Below are 7554 nucleotides of genomic sequence, written 5' to 3'. Positions count from 1 at the left end.
TTCCGCAGCCCCAAACCCACAATGCTTCCCTGCTCTTCCTCCCATTATCCAGAGCTGTGTTGCAAGCAGATTTCCATTCTCACAGGCCACCCTATTTATGAACGCGCAAGATCAGGTTTTACACCCTGCCCCATGGCCAAGTGCTGTCTAAAAGTTGCAGAGTCACTGCAGTGGGGCAGAGCAACAAGGACCCCAAGTGACAGCTCTGGTCAGGGTGTTGTGTGCAGGAACAAGATTCCTCAGCCCCAGAGAGGACTCTGCGTGCCTGGGTTTTACCTGCACGTGTTGCCCTGGAGGGGCTGAGCTACAGTCCCAGCGTAAGCAGGTAATTAGATTACAAGTGCTTGGCCAGACACTGCTGCCCGGGCCACTAAAGGACAGAGAGGAATTGAGGACAGGATCTCTGAGAAGGGCTGTGACACCACAGGTCAGCACCAAGCACCCCATCTTCACTGTAGCAGCAAAAAAGAGAAAGAAAGGGGCAATGCTTTTGCCAAACCCGACCTTCTTAGAGATACTTTGGTTGGGACCGAGTAGCAGAAAACAACATAATACTGCCCCCCTCAGACTCTCTCTCATATCACAGCCTCAGCTCATGAGCAGGCTGCTGTAATCAGGAAAATCCCAACCTTCCTAGCCCACAGCACAGCTTCCCTGCCCAGGGGAGCCATCATTGTCCCATACCTTCATCTCCATCTCAGACCAGGCCAGACATTCAGATCCATGCCCAAACCCAGGAGCAGCACAGACACAGAGGTGGCAGCCAGGTCCAACCAAGAGCGCAGCTTGTAGGGCAATATCACAGCAATGAGGCAGGTCCCAGGTCAAGCTGGGAAGCTGGTCTACCCATCAGGGCTAGGATCAGGTCTAATAGTACCAGGCAGGTCCACAGTGATAGGACAGGGCTGACACCAAGCCACAAAGACAGTCAGAATGTTCAGGTCAGGACCAAGGGCCCCACAACAAGGCACTGCTGTGGCTACACTGGAGCCCAGCACTCCTCTAGCACAGCTCCATAAAAGCCTAAGGCCCTGAGCTGGGCTTAAATAGAGCTCCTGGGGCCATGTGGTGCTGGTCAGGGCCATTAATGCCCATGAGTGCTCTCAGGGCTCTGAGACTTACAGTGTCACAGCCAGCAAAGCAAAGCTGGGGATTGCTTACACTACCCTACCACCTGACCCAGGACACAGCGAGACCCCATGGAGCTGTTAAACCCAGACAACAGGGTTTGGTCCTGGCATGAGTCCATCCCTGCTACTGCTCCAGCCTGCCTGTAGGTGGTTCTGAGTGATACAGGAGTTATTTGCATGCCCAGAATTAGGATCTGGGAGAGCAGAGCAGAAACCTAAATTGTCCTCCCTGGTCCCAGCTCAAGGATGCCCAGATGACCCACCTTGCAGTGCCAGTTAGGGTCTGGCTGATCCCAAACTGAGGGTCTCAGCACTTACACACAGGGTCCTGGTCCCAGGAGATGTTTGCTCCTCAAACCGGGCTTGCAGGCCATCAGCAGAAGTACCAGTGCTAGGGGCTATTGCATTGAGGGCAATTGAAAGAAGAAAGAGCAGGAAGGGAGGGAGAGGCAAGTGAAGGGGAGAAGCAGCAAAGGGAGAAGAGGAACAGTCAGGTGCTTTCCATCCATCCTCCCAGTGCTGGCTCCCAGCAGGGATGGTGCTGCTGGGCCATACTGGAGGCTGCCTGGCTGCTGGTCCAGCGAAAGGTGTCTGCAAGCCCCAGGGCGGACTAGGCATTGCCTCCTGCTCCAGCAGAAAAAGTTTGAAGAGAAACCGATCCTTGCTGTGTTGAGCTGGAAATTTCTGCAGACACTTTAATTCACCTAATCCAGGGCCCCGACCCCATTAATATTCTATAGGATCTCCTGGAGCTCTTGTTTTGTTCAGTTCTTGGCTCCAAGGGCTTCAGAAGAAATTGAAAACAGATTATTGGGAAGAAAACAGCTTCAATTTTTAGACAGCTGTCTCTAGCGAAGTCAGTTTCATTTCCAGTCATTCCCCAGGCGTGATGCAAGTCTGGCTATAAAAAGTTTTTCCCGAGTGGCAGCAGAAAGGCTTCGCTTAAAAGGTAAATATCCAGGAATGGTGCTGAGCAGAGAAGGATCAGGCTTTGCCTGTCAGGCTGCTGCCCTCGCTGACGCCTCCAGCACCCGCGGGCACCACGTTGTGATAAACCCGAGGGGGCACCCAGCGATGGGGCACGGAGGGGCAAGCCGGGGGGCAAGGATGGGGTCGCGGGGGCAGGAGGGGACCGCGGGCAGGGAGTGCAAGAGGGAGGTGCCGAGCCAGGGCTGCGGCCCCCTCGCCTGCGCCCAGCGCAGCGGCCGCCAGAGGGAAGCAGAGCCCGGGGCTGTGGGACAGGAGCTGCGGGGCCGGCGTCCGGTTCGACTGCAGGATTTGGCTGGGGAAAAGAAGAGCATTTGAATACAGGAGTTACGGCTAAAGTGCTTTCGAAGGGCAGTTCGCCCCTGCGGTGTCAGCCCAGGTGCCAAGGCTGTGTCCCATTCCCCATTCACACCGAACACATCAGTTCTGAATGGGATATCTTGCACCTCAGCAGCAGGATCAGGAGAAGGGAAAAAAAGCCTGGGAAGCAGCTTTTGCCCCTGTAGCTCAGTCCCCATCAATAAATCACGGGCAGTCACCTGACTGTGCCTTACAGAGGGACTCTGCAGACACAAGGTATTAAGCAAAAGGAAGAGCTCTGGATGGGCTGTCAGTCCCCATGACTGTATGTCCATCCTCTGTCGATGGTTCCATCCAGTCACAGTTAATGTCACAACAGATTGCAGAGCAGTGCCAAGGGGTAAGGATCTGGTTCCCAATGCAGATTCAGGGGGAATAGCGCAGTCAGGGAGCTCCCAATGAAACCCCACCAACAGAGGGGTGTCCTGTTAGCAGCCGGGCATGATCCGCCAGCTCAGGACATCGTCATGCTCTGCAAATCACCACCCCTCTGGATGCTGCAGATGCACTGCTGCTGAAAGACACAAACATTCACTGACAGCAAAGAGACGGCACCAGTGGTACCAAACTCACCTGTCAGAGAAGAGGCAGCCAAAAAGCTGCAGAAGAGGTGTGCTGGCTACTGGGGGCCAGAGCCATGTCAGAGCCAGGAAAGCATCTAGAGGGGGGTTGAAAACTTGGGGAAGCTTCTTCTGGAGGTGTTTTTAAAATCACATCATGCCAAGTTTAAGTGTGAACTTTCCAGTGACTCATAGGAGAACTGGCTCTGTGATATGAAGGTGGCCCAGACAGTGACTCATGATAGTCCGGTGACACTTTAAACTCCTTATTTCCAGCTAACTGAAGACTTTTGAAAGAACCACCTGAGGTCAACCCAGTAAGTTGTCACCCTATGGAAAACCTCTCCTTGCAAAAATCAGCCTTTTGAGGGTTGCTGCACGCAGGGTGGCACCTGTGGCACAGCAGAGCGGGTCCCCCAGCACTGCCACCGTGCTCCACATGCTCTGCCAGGCCAGTGCCAGCAACACTCTTGGCTGAAACTTGTCTGCCTTGTGTCTTTCCAACGCAGACCGAGAGCCCAGGGCTGCCCACTTGCCCCGTTCACCAGCTTGAGAAAGGAACAGGGAGGGCAAAGGAATGTAAACCAGGCTGTAGGACTCATTCATCCTTCCCACTCCTGGCTTCGGTGTGTTCCAGGCAGTCTCACTACAATGCAACATTTTGTGTGCTGCAATCCACCTGAACACACACTTGCCTCTCATCCTCCGCCAGGACTTACTCTCCTGAGGCACCTAGAGCTGAGTCTGTAATAAATCAGGCAGCAGCCTCCATCCAAGACATGAACACCCTGCATTGCTCTGCTGAAAAATGAGTGCCTAGCTTTTCATGTGAACACCTGCAGCAAGCAGGCAACCGTGCTGACCCAGGGTACAGTATTGCCTCTTGAATGAAAGGCACGTTGCTGTACAGACACTGTCTTTCTGGTTGGTTTGCTGTGCTCCAGTGTTTTTCTTTTCCACATCCAGGACAGGGGGCTGGCTCCCACATCCTGATCCCTCAAGCTCTGGGTGCCCTGGTCTGGCTCACTGCTGCCAAAGTGAGTTTGGATCCATCGGTCTCTGAATTCAGTGATGCAGGTTGCCAACACACTGCACTAAGACATTTGCGAAAGTCAGGAGAGTGAAGGAGCCAGGACATGGGATGAGGGAGAGCAGCCACACTCCCAGAGACACCCAGAAAGGGTGGCCAGGTCCCTAGCAGCCAGGTCAGCACACGGTGCCACCACAGCATGGAGCCTGTGGGGACAGTGGCCCAAGGTGGGGAGCTCACAGCCTCCAGCTCCCCGCGCTGCATGGGAGGACATGGCGCCGCTTGGGGAAAGCTGAAACTGAGGCCAAACCCATCTGGCTTTGCTTTGCATGCTGCTGAGATTTTTTTTTGTTGGGTTTATTTTCACACAGATCCCCAGAACGCAGAGACAGGCAGGAAAGCGAGAGCTGAAAGCAAACAGGAAAAAGGCAGGTTCCCTTGATTTCTATTTTTAACACTACAAACAACATTAGTGTCATTATATTTAGGAAAAAAAAAAATTCTGAGCGTTTCCTGTCTCCCCTTTCAATACTTTCAGCTATTTCCTTGCAGATGTTTCCAGGGGCCAGGGCTCAGAGGCAGGAGGAGAGAGGCTGGGCTTTCACCCTGCAGACCAACCCAGGGAGGGGTCTTGGGAGTCTTAGTCTTGTGAGAGGAAAGCTGGCTCAAAGCAGGTGCCCATGGCCCTACATGGGGACAAGGGGGACAGCCAGGCTGTGGAGGAAGTGGCTAGGTCCAAGCAGAAGCTGTGTGTCACTGCAGAGCCTTCAAGCTGCCTCTCCATGAGTTGTGGTACCTTCAATGCCATGAAAGGTGGCACAAGGGCAAGTGCAATGCTGAGGAAAGCAGAGGGGATTCCAACCCAGCACCACCTCTGTGATGGGGATCACACACAGAACTGGTGAACAGCAGTGGCAGTGAAGTGAGACCTCAAAGCCAAGTTTGCTCATAGAGGGTGGCCAATGTCCCTTGGAGCCAGAGCTTCTTGTCACTTCTCCACTTGCGCATACCAGGCCTCAGCTTCACTTGCGCAGCTCCAAGGACCTTCTCCTTCACTTTGAAAGCTCTCGGCTCATTACCTCACACTCAAGGACTGCGGTTTGCAAAGTGTTTGTGTTTAATTCTCATACAGGCGATCCAGAGCATGTTTTCTGGATGGCAGGCCAGTGGAGTGGCTTCTCGTGTGCAGGTGGCAGACCACATCTCAGCAGGACTGGGGGATGTAAGGAAAACCGGCTTGTGAATGTGGTCAGCTTCTGGCGGTAGAAGGTGCAGCCAACTGATGGAGAAATGGCTCTCCTAACCCCAACCACGCTGTGCTAGATGTGATTTCCAGCAAAATCACAGCACAGGGAAAACCAGGATTTCTCCATGTGGCCTGGGGAGCTCCCTGCTCCAGAAAAGAGATGGAGATAATGTTGGAATGGACAGCATGCACAACAGCCAAAAGCATCTCAGAACATCACCTCCAGCCTGGGCCATTAGCAAGGGCTGAGGAGCATCCTGGCTGCCCCATGCACACCCTGCTCTCCATGCTCTAAGCTGCTGCCTTGGCAGTACCTGTAAGAGATGTTGTCCTTTACTGGGCTCAGCCTGAGCAGGCAGAGCTGACGTCTGTCCTGGCCTGCAGTACCAGGGCTTCTGGGCTGCGTTTCCATTCCTGGCGTTCAGTCCACAAGAGGAGCTGCCTTGTGAGATGCTCCTCTGGGGCTCTGCCTGACTCCAAACCCAAGAGGGAAGCCTGGCTGGGAGCAGCTCCTGGGACAAGCTGAGCTACAGTCAGGCTACTGTCACCAGCCATGGGTAACCAGGTGCAGATGGTCTCATCAGTCAAACATTCACTTTCTATACTTCCATCCCCAAAGCCCTGCAGTAGGTGGAAACCCAACCCCAAAAGGTCTTGATTTGAGAACTACATGAAGGATGCCCTGCAATGCCCTCACTTTTGTGGCAAAGAGTGGCAGAGCCCCTGCCTGGGCTATACTGTGAGCCAGCCCAATGAAACCTCCCAACACTGTGGGCACCAGGATAAGCCAGCCTGGCTGTAAAGGGCCAGTCTTGGCTCTTGCTTTGTGGTCAGAGCACAAAAGAAGCCCAGCCAAGCAAGCTGGTTGCTTTCAATTAGACTCAGGACCTGCGTGAGGCAGCCGCCTTCCTGCTCCTTCATGGGGGATTCTCATTTAGGGACCACCGGTTTGCAATTAGCAAGTCGCCACTCTCCCACCCCCACAGCAGCAGGTCACCCTGCCCATGGGCAGCCTGACAGCTGGGTGAGAGTGTGCCCAGCCAAACACCTTTTACAAATCACTCTGCATAGCTCGCATTCTCGGCCGGTTTATGAGCATTTCAGCTCCTCATATTGATCAGGGCTGGAGCCGAAGTAATTACGTTCATCAGAAATAATTTCCCCTGATTTTGAGTCATATTTGAGCTGGTGCCCACCTCCTCCACTCACTCCTTGACACAGACAGCTCTCTCTGCTCGCTGGTACATACTTTCTAGGCGACATCGTTGCTTTCATAACCATAGTGAGACTGAGAACTTTGTTTTTCTCAACTGGATCCTACACACACAGTAAAGGTTTCAGTCGTCTCTTTATTGACTTGGCTGGGGACGTGGACAAGAGGAGGTGGTTTATGTGCAGTGCATATCTGGGAGATGTGTCCGGCATTGGAAGGGTACGTGGGGGAGGTCTGGGGGCTGGGGACCCCTCTGCATCAGCTGTTCTAGTCTTGCCCAGGAGATGGAGAGCAAGCTCAGCCCTTGCTTTACTCCCTTGGGTGGAGGTAGAAAGCAGGACTCACCCCTAAAGCTTTTGGTGTGAGCCCTGGGGAGTAGCAGCAAGTCCCCTTGCCAACTGGCTTTGGGTAGTGATCAGCCACTTGGGTTTTTAAGTGCTGGGTGTGAATGAAACCCTGGTGCAAGACAAGTGAGCTGGCAGCTCTTCAGCCCTCCACACACTGTCTCTGATGATACGTCCATGTCTCCACTGAAAGCCTCTTACCTGCACGGGTCAGACTCCTTCCAGTCAGCAAGGATGCTAGTATGTGCCTGCTGGACAAGGTCTCTGGGAAGGTCCTAGCAACAACCAGGGGGTTGCAAGGAAGATGTGCAGACCATCCACTGGAGATAAGCCAGCCAAGGGGGTTATCTTTGCCCCAGGACCTTCTCCTCCATTGTCCCTTCCCCACCACCATCCTGTTCCAACACCATCACCCACCCTCCCTCCCCTGTGCATGGTCCCAGCGTCCTGGATCCATCAGTGCCCCAAGATGCTCCAGCTCACAGTGTTTCTGCTGATAGCAAGACAAGGCCAGCCCTGGGGACATGAAGGGCTGTGACATTGGGAACAGACACAACCTGTGTCACCCAAACCTCTTCCAGCACCACCAGGCACACCACCTGCCTGCGTGCTGCGCTTGTATCCTCAAAGGTCTTCCCAGGGCCACAGAAAGTAGGGTTGGAAGGAAACACAGGCATCACCTAA

The sequence above is a fragment of the Mesitornis unicolor genome, unplaced genomic scaffold (assembly GCF_000695765.1).
Source record: "Mesitornis unicolor isolate BGI_N332 unplaced genomic scaffold, ASM69576v1 scaffold47957, whole genome shotgun sequence".
NCBI classification, from domain to species: Eukaryota; Metazoa; Chordata; class Aves; order Mesitornithiformes; family Mesitornithidae; genus Mesitornis; species Mesitornis unicolor.
Note: the sequence above shows the minus strand (reverse complement) of the source record.